Source organism: Chenopodium album, chromosome 3 (assembly GCF_948465745.1).
Source record: "Chenopodium album chromosome 3, dcCheAlbu1.1, whole genome shotgun sequence".
NCBI classification, from domain to species: domain Eukaryota; kingdom Viridiplantae; phylum Streptophyta; class Magnoliopsida; order Caryophyllales; family Amaranthaceae; genus Chenopodium; species Chenopodium album.
The window spans coordinates 56,261,322-56,275,569 of NC_137836.1; positions in this window are offsets into that span (position 1 = coordinate 56,261,322).

A 14,248-nucleotide genomic window follows, 5' to 3' on the forward strand; every position below is an offset into this window, starting at 1 on the left:
ATCCCTAGCAAACCAAACATAAAAATCCCAAGCATCATCAGTTGAAAATGCTCTAAATTCACCATTATGCATGCTTTCAACTTCATTCCTAGTTTTCTCATTCAAACCAAAATAACAAATCTCACAAGCCTCTAAAATATTACAACAATTACAGTCTAAAAATCCCTCTAGTCTATTGAAATATTCACAAAAAGGCTCATTGTCATATTAAGGAAGTGATAGGCCTGCCATTTTTTTTATTTTCACAAAATAAAAAAATATCAAATAAAAGAAAAGTATACACAAAGACCTAGACTCAAGCAATCAAAAACACTCAAACAAAGACATCGTTCCCTGGCAACGGCGCCATTTTGACGAGGGGAAAACTAGGTCATCATCTAATTCTCCCTTGGTCAAACTAAATTTATAAACACTTAACAAACCTTATACAAGTATGCGGTAAGTCAAGGGTCGAACCCAAAGGAATAAGTACGAACTATGCTATAGTCTATTGTCAAGCTAAATAAAAAAATATCAATGGTTGAGATTGGTAACTAGAATGTCAAGAAGATTGACAAATCAAAGAATTCAATCAATATGCTAAACACTAGGGATATAGGTTCCACATGCAAGCTCAATAATTATGCTAATTTATAGATCCCTCAATTGATTCAAACATTACAAGGGACAAATAATAGTTGCAATCAAAGGAATCCAAAGGCTATCTCCTATAAGCCAAGCTAGGGTTCACTATGAATGGCTAACAAGGAGAATCACAATCAAATTCAATCAATTAAAGCAATTCTCAAATCAAGGGTTCATGTCATTGAAATTTGCAATGCAATCTAGATTAATTTTATAGGTTGATCACTCCTTGTCTAATTAATCACATGCAACTATGTCAACCAATTTAATTGCAATAATTCAACAAATCAATGATTATCAACTAGCGAAAATCATCAATCAAGCATGCTTCCCTTTCTCCCTAGCAACTAATCTACTCACTAATCATGGTGAAATTGAATGACAAAACAAATTCAATCACAAACATATTCATTTAAACTTAAATCAAAAGGAAAATCAATCAATCAACAAATTCTCAAACCTAAATAAAAATCAAAATCAAACATTCAAGCATTAAAGAAAATTGCAATTGAAGTAAATTCAAAGGAAAGAAATCTCACAAACTTTCATTGATAGAAAAAGAAATCCAAACTTTATTGAAGCAATAGTGTAATACAAATCCAATCCAAGAATTCCAATCTCTACTTTCTCTCTAACTTCTCTCTAGTTTCTCTCTCTAAAAACTAAGCAAATGAAATATCATCTAAAAGTTGGCCCTCATAAGTAATTACAAGAGTATTTATAGATAAAGAAGAAAAACTGATCGGCCGTGCCCTCTCCAAGATTATCCCGTGGGCGCGGAGAAATGGGTACGCAACCCATAACTAACTCCGCGGGCAATCTGGGCAAGACCCGCGCCCGCGGTTACTATAGCCGGCGCTCGCGGTTAAAACACCTGCGCCCGCGGCTAAGGGCGCGGTAGATTCCCTGTTCCAAGTGTAAACAGGGGGTCGCGGTCTCTCCAAAGGGAGTGGTCTCTCAAAATTCTCCGCGCCCGCGGCTAGACTGCGGCCAGGGCGAATAGAGTTCCTGCCAATTATTCCCACTTTGTTGCACTTTATCCGCGCCCGCGGCCCTTAGGACTCGCACCCACGACAATGGGCAGATGTAGAGTGCCCTCTCCTTGCCCTCTCCAAGGAGCTTGATTCTTCTTTTCTTAGCTCTTTTTGCTCTTCTTGACCCTTTTGAGAAGCCAACTCCTTAAGCACCTACAAAAGTAACCAATGAGAGAAAATAGAAGAGAAAAAGAGCAATATAAAAGGGAAACACGAAGAAAAACCACATAAAGGTAAGTAAAACACGAAGAAAAAAGAAATAGTAAAACTAAAGGATAAAAGACAAAACTGATAAAAGAAAACCATGAAAAATAGGGTGAAGACATCCTAAAAGACTACCCTATGAGTGTCATTAATGACAAGTGGAAAACTAGGTCGTCATCTAATTCTCCCTTGGTCAAACTAAATTTATAAACACTTAATAAACCTTATACAAGTATGCGGTAAGTCAAGGGTCGAACCCAAAGAAATGAGTACGAACTATACTATAGTCTACTGTCAAGCTAAATCGAAGAATATCAATGGTTGAGATTGGTAACTAGAATATCAAGAAGATAGACAAATCAAAGAATTCAATCAATATGCTAAACACTAGGGATATAGGTTCCACATGCAAGCTCAATAATTATGCTAATTGATAGATCACTCAATTGATTCAAACATTACAAGGGATAAATAATAGTTGCAATCAAAGGAATCCAAAGGCTATCTCCTATAAGCCAAGCTAGGGTTCACTATGAATGGCTAAAAAGGAGAATCACAATCAAATTCATTCAATTAAAGCAATTCTCAATGGCTAATAAGGAGAATCACAATCAAATTCATTCAATTAAAGCAATTCTCAAATCAAGAGTTCATGTCATTGAAATTTGCAATGCAATCTATATTAATTTAATAGGTTGATCACTCCTTGTTTAATTAATCACATGCACAACTATGTCAACCAATTTAATTGCAACAATTTAATCAATCAATGATCATCTCTTAGCAAAACTCATCAATCAAGCTTGCTTCCCCTTCTCCCTAGCAACTAATCTACTCACTAATCATGGTGAAATTGAAAGACAAAACAAATTCAATCACAAACATATTCATTTAAAACTAAATCAAAAGGAAAATCAATCAATCAACTAATTCTCAAACCTAAATTAAAATCCAAATCAAACATTCAAGCATTAAAGAAAATTGCAATTGAAGTAAATTCAAAGGAAAGAAATCTCACAAACTTTCATAGGTATGAAGAAGAAATCCAAACTTGATTAAAGCAATGTTGTAATACAAATCAAATCCATGGATTCCAATCTCTACTTTCTCTCTAACTTCTCTCTAGTTTCTCTCTCTAAAAACTAAGCAAATGAAAGATTATCTAAAAGTTGGCCCTCATAAGTAATTACAAGAGTATTTATAGATAAAGAAGAAAAACTGATCGGCCGTGCCCTATCCAAGATTATCCCGTGGGCGCGGAGAAATGGGTACGCAACCCATAACTAACTCCGCGGGCAATCTGGGCAAGACCCGCGCCCGCGGTTACTATAGCCGGCGCTCGCGGTTAAAACACCTGCGCCCGCGGCTAAGGGCGCGGTAGATTCCCTGTTCCAAGTGTAAACAGGGGGTCGCGGTCTCTCCAAAGGGAGTGGTCTCTCAAAATTCTCCGCGCCCGCGGCTAGACTGCGGCCAGGGCGAATAGAGTTCCTGCCAATTATTCCCACTTTGTTGCACTTTATCCGCGCCCGCGGCCCTTAGGACTCGCACCCACGACAATGGGCAGATGTAGAGTGCCCTCTCCAAGGAGCTTGATTCTTCTTTGCTTAGCTCTTTTTGCTCTTCTTGACCCTTTTGAGAAGCCAACTCCTTAAGCACCTACAAAAGTAACCAATGAGAGAAAATAGAAGAGAAAAAGAGCAATATAAAAGGGAAACACGAAGAAAAACCACATAAAGGTAAGTAAAACACGAAGAAAAAAGAAATAGTAAAACTAAAGGATAAAAGACAAAACTGATAAAAGAAAACCATGAAAAATAGGGTGAAGACATCCTAAAAGACTACCCTATGAGTGTCATTAATGACAAGTGGAAAACTAGGTCGTCATCTAATTCTCCCTTGGTCAAACTAAATTTATAAACACTTAATAAACCTTATACAAGTATGCGGTAAGTCAAGGGTCGAACCCAAAGGAATGAGTACGAACTATACTATAGTCTACTGTCAAGCTAAATCGAAGAATATCAATGGTTGAGATTGGTAACTAGAATATCAAGAAGATAGACAAATCAAAGAATTCAATCAATATGCTAAACACTAGGGATATAGGTTCCACATGCAAGCTCAATAATTATGCTAATTGATAGATCACTCAATTGATTCAAACATTACAAGGGATAAATAATAGTTGCAATCAAAGGAATCCAAAGGCTATCTCCTATAAGCCAAGCTAGGGTTCACTATGAATGGCTAACAAGGAGAATCACAATCAAATTCATTCAATTAAAGCAATTCTCAATGGCTAATAAGGAGAATCACAATCAAATTCATTCAATTAAAGCAATTCTCAAATCAAGAGTTCATGTCATTGAAATTTGCAATGCAATCTAGATTAATTTAATAGGTTGATCACTCCTTGTTTAATTAATCACATGCACAACTATGTCAACCAATTTAATTGCAACAATTTAATCAATCAATGATCATCTCTTAGCAAAACTCATCAATCAAGCTTGCTTCCCCTTCTCCCTAGCAACTAATCTACTCACTAATCATGGTGAAATTGAAAGACAAAACAAATTCAATCACAAACATATTCATTTAAAACTAAATCAAAAGGAAAATCAATCAATCAACTAATTCTCAAACCTAAATTAAAATCCAAATCAAACATTCAAGCATTCAAGAAAATTGCAATTGAAGTAAATTCAAAGGAAAGAAATCTCACAAACTTTCATAGGTATGAAGAAGAAATCCAAACTTGATTAAAGCAATGTTGTAATACAAATCAAATCCATGGATTCCAATCTCTACTTTCTCTCTAACTTCTCTATAGTTTCTCTCTCTAAAAACTAAGCAAATGAAAGATTATCTAAAAGTTGGCCCTCATAAGTAATTACAAGAGTATTTATAGATAAAAAAGAAAGACTGATCGGCCGTGCCCTCTCCAAGAACATCCCGCGGGCGCGGGGAAATGGGTACGGAACCCATAACTAACTCCGTGGGCAATCAGGGCAAGACCTGCGCCCGCGGTTCCTGTTGCCGGCGCTCGCAGTTAAAACACCCGCGGCCGCGGCTAAGGGCGCGGTAGATTCCCTGTTCCAAGTGTAAATAGGGGGGTCGTGGTCTATCCAGATTCTCCGCGCCTGCGGCTAGACCGCGGCCAGGGCGTGGAGAGTTCCCGCCAATTATTCCCAATTTGTTGCACTTTATCCGCGCCCGCGGCCCTCAGTACCTGCACCCGCGACAATGGGCAGATGTAGAGTTCCCTCTCCGTGCCCTCTTTAAGGAGCTTGATTCTTCTTTGCATAGCTCTTTTTTCTCTCCTAGACCCTTTTGCGAAGCCAACTCCTTAAGCACCTACAAAAGTAACCAAAGAGAGAAAATAGAAGAGAAAAAGAGCAATATAAAAAGGAAACACGAAGAAAAGCACATAAAGGTAAGTAAAACACGAAGAGAGAAGAAATAATGAAACTGAAGAAGAAAAGACAAAACTGATAAAAGAAAACCATGAAAAATAGGGTGAAGACATCCTAAAAGACTACCCTATGAGTGCCATAAATGACAAGTGGAAAACTAGGTCGTCATCTAATTCTCCCTTGGTCAAACTAAATTTATAAACACTTAACAAACCTTATACAAGTATGCGGTAAGTCAAGGGTCGAACCCAAAGGAATGAGTACGAACTATACTATAGTCTACTGTCAAGCTAAATCGAAGAATATCAATGGTTGAGATTGGTAACTAGAATATCAAGAAGATAGACAAATCAAAGAATTCAATCAATATGCTAAACACTAGGGAGATAGGTTCCACATGCAAGCTCAATAATTATGCTAATTGATAGATCACTCAATTGATTCAAACATTACAAGGGATAAATAATAGTTGCAATCAAAGGAATCCAAAGGCTATCTCCTATAAGCCAAGCTAGGGTTCACTATGAATGGCTAACAAGGTGAATCACAATCAAATTCATTCAATTAAAGCAATTCTCAATGGCTAACAAGGAGAATCACAATCAAATTCATTCAATTAAAGCAATTCTCAAATCAAGAGTTCATGTCATTGAAATTTGCAATGCAATCTAGATTAATTTTATAGGTTGATCACTCCTTGTCTAATTAATCACATGCACAACTATGTCAACCAATTTAATTGCAACAATTTAATCAATCAATGATCATCTCTTAGCAAAACTCATCAATCAAGCTTGCTTCCCCTTCTCCCTAGCAACTAATCTACTCACTAATCATGGTGAAATTGAAAGACAAAACAAATTCAATCACAAACATATTCATTTATAACTAAATCAAAAGGAAAATCAATCAATCAACTAATTCTCAAACCTAAGTTAAAATCCAAATCAAACATTCAAGCATTAAAGAAAATTGCAATTGAAGTAAATTTAAAGGAAAGAAATCTCACAAACTTTCATAGGTATGAAGAAGAAATCCAAACTTGATTAAAGCAATGTTGTAATACAAATCAAATCCATGGATTCCAATCTCTACTTTCTCTCTAACTTCTCTCTAGTTTCTCTCTCTAAAAACTAAGCAAATGAAAGATTATCTAAAAGTTGGCCCTCAAAAGTGACAGGGTAAAGTCGTATCCCCTAATAAAAAACAATTACCTAAGTCCTCTAACTAAAGTAGATAGGGAAGTAGGGTCGAACTCCACAGGGAAACAAGTCTTTCTACTCCTAATTAATTGTTATAATCTAAATTATCTAAGTAACCAATATTTATAATTGAATAATAAACTAAACTACGGAGATCAAGAATAAGGAGAAAATAATATATAAAAGGATCTAGGGCATAGGTTCACCAATAAATAATAATCCAGGGTAAAACATAATAATCATTCATCAATGCATACATTAATCAGATTATAAAGGGCTTTCGCTACGTATTATAATCACACAATTAATTTACCGGTATTAAATCTCATCTTTCTAATCTCGACCTAACCATTTATAAATTAACCTACCTATTGAAACTAAACCTAAACATCCATTCTCATGTGTCGAATCTCGAATCAATATTGTCAAACTCATGCGTAAAAGATCAGGCCTAATCTAGTCACAGAGCATGAAATCAATCAATAGGAAATTAATCTAGCAATGACAATCAACAATAAATTACCCCTTCATATTATTTATGGATCCCCATAAAGCCTAGAAATTTAACTACTCACACATGATAAAAACTAAACTAATAAAAGCAATAAAGCAAGACATAATCAAACGAATAAAATAAACAACTAAGATTAAGAGAAGAGAAATAGTTACCAAACAAATCTGGAATTAAGAGTAGATAAGAACAAAGGTTTAAGAGAGAGAATTTAAGAAAACAATTAAGAGAGTAAAGAAAGAGTAAAAGGAGAGAGAGAGAGAGAGAGAGAGAGAGAGAGAGAGAGAGAGAGAGAGAGAGAGAGAGAGAGATATCCTAAAATCGTATTACCGAGGAGTATTTATACTCCGTACAAATCCTAAACTAAAACAAACTAAAACGACTCTAATCGTCTCTTAACAATTACACGCGCTCGATCGGGCGAGGCACCGCCCGATCGGGCGCGCCTTTTTGCTCTTCAGGTTGTGTCTCGCGCCCGGCTGGGCGCATCACCAGGCGCCGACATTAGCTTCTCCCGCCCGGTCAGGCGCGCCTCCGGGTGCCAGCCTTTTTGGCCGGGCGGCTCTCTTAGGCCACTAATTGGACTACGATTGGGCTCCAATTCTTCGGGCCAATCTGGGTTTCCTCCTCGGGTCTTGATTACTCGGTCCAAATACCCCAGTATCACCTATATCGAGCCCTTAATCATCTGTTCGATGGCTCTAACCGGTCCTGGGCTATTAAATCTGGTCGTACTTCTCCAATGTTCGTGATTGCTCCAAAATATCTCGGGAAACTACTCCAAAAGTGTAAATCCCTGGAAAAGTCAACCAAATCTACGAAAACACTAGAAAACACCAATTAGTAATAAAAGTGGCTCTAAAGAGCCAAAAACACTACTAATTATGACCAAGGGACGGGGGTAAAATACTATATAAAATAGACACATCAAAATCCCCCAAGCCAAACCTTTGCTTGTCCCTAAGTAAAGATCTCATCAATGAATCAATAAATATGCTTTACCCCAAATAGTAAAAATCAAGCACAAACAATTCAGGGTAAATCAAATAAACATGCTTCAAAATCAAACAATCAAATCCATCCAATTACCTTTTCTCCCTAACAATTGTCAAACAGAGCAAACCACAAGAACATATAGAATTCAAGACTAGTTCTCACACACTCAACTCTCATTTTTGTGGCAAGTAAAAGATGTACTCGATCGCTCTCCATCTAACCCCTTTATGTGAACAATGCCCCCGGAACTCACACTCTCGTGTGTATAAAACAATGAACACTCAATCCTACTAGTCGACTCGAAATATGTCAAATCATAACTTGCATTGATAAACAACACTTTCACATTCATACAATTCTATGCACAAAGGTCGGAAGGTCTTTAAAGCTTGTAATGTAAGGCTAGGGTAAAGGGTAGGAATCATTTGGGAACAAGTGAGAAAAAAGCTATGCTTAAGGGAGAAAATCCTAATAAAACCCATGATCAAAATAAATAATGATCAACATCTCCTACATAACCAACTCCAACAAAAATCCACCAAATATACTCCAATCATAATAAACAATCCCAACACTTACATATCACTCATAAAAATATAATAATGAAGAAGTGGAGTGAATAAACAAACTTTATTTCCAAACTTGAATTTTTTTTCATTGAAGCTCTTTTTTTTATCTTTTGATCAACCTCCAGCTAGAACAATTGAACATTGAACACTTTTTTTCTTTTTTTTTTTCTATTGAAGTTCACTTACTTTTTCACATTTTTTTTCTTGAACTTCTCTTTTTTTCATAACATAATGCTTTTTTTCCAAGAAAATATAACTCTCAAACTCATCAAAAATAAACATGATAAAAAATAAAACAACTTCTCAAAACCCACCCAAATTGTGCAAATAATAAGCACACTACAAACTCCCTCACCTCACTCACTAATAGCTCCCCCAAGCCAAGCTTGGGACTAGTAACAAATGGGGCAAAATAAGCTTGTAATGTGGCTAATAAACAACAAAAAGTCAAGGCAACAACATGGGTAGCAAGAAGGGAACAAATGTATCTACAATCATCTGGAGGCTACCTAAAAGAATGAACGCCTTCGTCCTCCACAATGTGCATAATAATGAATCATACAAACATTACTTATAGTTGCAAACCAATACTCAAATTCATTAACATACCAGGAACTAACACACATTCCTAATCAAATCAACTAGTCAAGCACTATAATCACAAGTAGTTGGGAAAAATTGACTCATGTTAAGGTTTCAAGGCAATCAAACATCAAATCATGATCAACTAATCCACAATGCTTATCACCATATACCAAGAATCAAAACAAATTTCTCAAGTAAGGGGCACAGGGAAGCATAATTTACAATTCATTGGAACGTATTTTTGGATTTTTTTATTTTTCAATTTTTTTGTATTTTTCATATATAAGAAAGCAATAAAACTAATCTAGAAAGCAATAAATCTAACCTAAGAATACACACCAAAAATAAAAGAAAAGAGAAAAAGAAAGATACCAAATCAAAAATCTCCCCCAAGCCAGAATCAGACAGTGTCCTCATTGGCTCGGGAACTAGCCCAACATAGCTAGTCCTGATCATCCTCATCCATCGAGCCAAAACCTACACCTCCACTGCCACCTGCACCACCTGCACCAGAAGAGCTACGACCAAAATAATCAGCATGAAAACTCCCCCCCGCCGGTCCCCCGAAAGGAATGTCCTGGCCGTACCCATGGAAGGCAGAATAGTTAGTGTAAATACCATGGGCAGTGGGATCCCTATCGTATCCCTGGGGTGGAGGCTGAAACTAGTCAGGGTGAATAGCGTCATCGGGAATTTTGCCCCGACGAGCATAATCATCGTACATAGGGTAGAGAGCTCTACCTTGATTCCTCTCCAGGTACCCTAACCTCTGGTCTATGGAGCCTACCATCCTCCTAAGGTCAGTGTGGGAATGCTCGATACGTCCTAAGGCCTGACCAATACTCTGAAGGTCCCAAACTGGGTTAGAGTCAACATGAGGGACGGAGTGAGACATGCGAGGTGGAGAAAATGCCACCTCGGGCTGAGGCTGAGGCTGAGGCTGGGGTGGCGGAACTGGTGGTGGTGGTGCTTGCCCCCTAGCGTTGGCAACTAAAACATCATATGTGTAAGATGGTTGCCCTGGGGGAAAGGCGGTCAAGTCAGGACTGGGTAAGGGAAAGATGGGCAAAGGTTGCTTGCTCCCAGTCCTAATACACCAAAAGGGTGTCTTCTCCCTATCCGGTCGTACCCACCCCAACTCCTCAAATAACCTAGCAGTCATATAGGTATCTGGTCCACAGTTGGTTAGTTGGTGGGGTCCATCCACTACAAAACCGACCTTTTTCACTGCTATTCGAGTGATAAGGCCTCCTAAACGGATGGGGGTGCGAGATGTGGTGCTGGCCGTGGCATGCCTGCTCAGATGGTGAATAATATACCTACCTATGTTCAATTTCCCGAACCCATACACATAGTGTCTTATAATAGCTAGTTCGTTAGTTTGGGCATTATGGGGCTCGTTCCTACCTAAAAAACACAAACCCGCAAATCTTTGCCAGATTTTTGGGACAGGGTGATGAATAGGTTTAGTACTAGCCTGTTAGGGGCCAGGAATAGGCAAACCAGTCAAAGCATGATATATGTCACCCATTTTATAGTCCGCATGCCATTGGTGAGGTAATTCAGAATTTAATTCAAATAATTTACAAAATTCTACATAAGTTAAACTAATATTCCTATTGTTCAACCTAAAAATTAAATTCGGCCCATTTCTACTACTTACAACTTGTAAAGAAGACAAAAATTCACAAGTTAGTTCTCGGAATGTAGGATAGTGCATATCAACAAATTTCCTCATGCCAATGTCATTTAAAAACCGTTTTACAAAATCATACAAACCAAATGATTCTAAAGTAGGGCGGTGTAACCACCGAGAAGGAATTACCTCATGCCCGATTAAGTGTTCTAGTCGCTCCTTTTGCTCTCGGCTAGCAATACGGATCGTCGGCCAGTACGGGAGTTGCAAATCCAGGTCGTATTCCCCCCTCAAACTAGAGCTCCTACTGAAAATAGACCGAGCCCTCTTTGAAGCCATGGTAGAAATGGGTATGAAAATTTATTTGAATAAAATCTGAAAATTTTTATATGGAAATGTAGAGGATAAAGAGGGGATTAAAGATATGTAACAAGTTTTTGAATTTGGTTGAGGAATGGAGGAGAAATCTTAGAGAGAAGGTAGAGAGAATTTAAGTTTTAGAGAGAGAAAGTAATTGAGGAGGTAGAGTGAAATGAGGGAAAAAGACGAAGAAAGAAGAAGAAGAAGAGGTCGGGCGTCGCGCCCGGTCGGGCGGGGGCTCGACCGGTCGGGCGATCTAATTTTAAAAAACTGTTTAACATTAGCGCCCGGTCGGGCGGCTGTCGCCCGGTCGGGCGATCTCAACGCCTGATTGCCTTCAATTCTCGCGCCCGGTCGGGCGCCCTTCGCCCGGTCGGGCGATCTAGCGTGCAAATTTTCACCTCTTCTCGCGCCCGGTCGGGCGAGAGTCCCCTGATTGGGCGGACAATTTTGTCCGTATACGACAAGTTTCGCGCCCGGTCGGGCGCCTCTCGCCTGATCGGGCGAAATTACTCGATTTTTGGAGCCTAGTTCTCGCGCCCGGTCGGGCCCGAGGCTAAATTGTCGAATTTTTATTTTCTTCTTTTCTCCAAAATTTACCTAACTCTTTTCCTTCAATACTGTACAAAAACTCATAGAACTCATTAAATTCCCTCATCTCTCCTCTCATAAGAAAAAGAAAGAATAAATAGTCTAAAAAGCATTAAAAATACGGGTTGCCTCCCGCAAAGCGCTGGTTTATCTAGGTCCCGCACGACCTTTTTACCAAGTACAATAATTAGGACCCTTGGCCTAACGCTTCATTGGGCGGTTTCTCACCCGGTCTAGCGGTGTTTTGGCTACGACGCGGCTTCCTGACATACCCTGTGGGATGCTAATTCACTTTGTCTGGTGGATCCTCCTTGACTTGGACTGGGAGGTCTTCAATGCTACGCACTAAAGATCCTTCGTTGATCGAGGGTTGCTTAAAATTGGCATTGCATTTAACACTTGCAACTCGATCTGGTGGAACACTTACCGTAGGCTCAAATCGGACAACTTGTTTGATTGATTCCACCTTTTTGTCGTCAAAACCAAGACCAACAGTGTAAAGTGCTATTTTTATTGCATCAACTTCCTTCTGCCATTTGTCTATCTCATCTGAAAGGGATGCAACACAAGATACCGCCTCCAAGGGATCTTTTTCAAGAGCTTGGGGCTTGTTAGAATAATTCTCAACCACATTGACACTAAAACATCTCTCCTCAGTCATGGAGCTTTTAGGGGTATTATTAAGATTAAAAACAACTTTTTCATCCCCTACTGATAGTGTTAACTTGCCACTTCTTACATCAATGATTGCTCCTGCAGTGTTAAGGAATGGTCTACCCAAAATAATTGGGGTTTGCAAATCCTCAGCCATATCAAGAACAACAAAATCAATACGTATATAAAATTTACCTACTCTAACGGGAACATCCTCTAAAACACCTAAGGGGTATTTGAAAGAACGGTCGGCCATTTGTAGAGTAATATTAGTAGATTTTAATTTACCCATATTCAACTTGGAACACACAGATAATGGCATGACACTAACGCTAGCACCCAAATCACACAATGCATTATCAATCATTAGATTGCCTATATGACAAGGGATAGAAAAGCTACCCGGATCTTTTAATTTAGGTGGAGACTTATTTTGAAGTACGGCACTACATTCTACAGTGAAAGCTACTGTCTCTACCTCACTAATAGACCTTTTCCTTGTTAATATTTCTTTCATAAATTTAGCATACGAAGGAATTTGTGTGATTAATTCAGTGAAGGGAACTGATACCTTCAAATCTTTTGCCATCTCCAGGAACTTACCAAACTGCTTATCCAAGTTTGTCTTCAATTGACGATTGGGGAATGGAAGTTTGATAATTGGTTTTGGAGCATTGTTGCTCTTATTTGGAGTAGCCACCTTCTCTTGAGTCGTACCCTGCAATGTAGAATTAGATATGTTAGTATTATCCTTTAGCCCTGCAGGGCTATTAACTACATTGTTTGGTTTAACGGAATCAAGATTAGCATTATTTAATAAAACAGGTTCATCAACTCTGGGCATAAGGGGCCCTTCATAGTTTGAACCACTCCTTAGAGTAATTGCATATGCTTGATCCGTAGGCCTGGTCGGCTGTGCCGGCAGAGCTCCCTGCTGGCGAGCTTGTAGAGTAGCGGAAAGTTGCGCAATTTCATTATCCACAATTTTATTGTGCGCTAGGATTGAATCAATTGTCGCATCTCTACTCTCCATGTGCTTCTGCATGTTAACCAACATCGCTCTAATTTCCACTAAAGAAGGGTCGGAAGATGAGGAGGTTTGTTGTGGTTGGTTCTTCTGGCCAACATTGGCATGGTAATATTTCTGCTGCTGTTGCTGTGACGCCTGTGGTTCTTGTGGTGGTGGATTTTTAACATTAGTACTCCGGTAGGAAAGGTACGGATGGTTCCGATACCCAGGATTGTAGGTGTTGGAGTATGGGTTACTCTGCCTATAAGCTTGAAAGGCATTAACTTGCTCAACGGAACTCCTGCAATCTTGTTCCCAATGACCTAAAATTCCCCAATTTTCACAGAAAGCCTTATTAGAATTATTATTAATCGGAGAAACATTAGCTACATTGGCAGTGCTAAGATTATCTAATTTTTGGCATATAGAGGTCCGTTGAGCTTGCAAAAAGGATACAGAGTCGACACTATGCTTCCCCTTGTTAGCAAATCCTCTAGGATTCCCATATTGGGAATTGTGTATCGCCATATCTTCAATAACCTGACAAGTGGAAAACTAGGTCGTCATCTAATTCTCCCTTGGTCAAACTAAATTTATAAACACTTAACAACCCTTATACAAGTATGCGGTAGGTCAAGGGTCGAACCCAAAGGAATGAGTAGGAACTATGCTATAGTCTATTGTCAAGCTAAATCGAAGAATATCAATGGTTGAGATTGGTAACTAGAATGTCAAGAAGATAGACAAATCAAAGAATTCAATCAATATGCTAAACACTAGGGATATAGGTTCCACATGCAAGCTCAATAATTATGCTAATTGATAGATCACCCAATTGATTAAAACATTACAAGGGA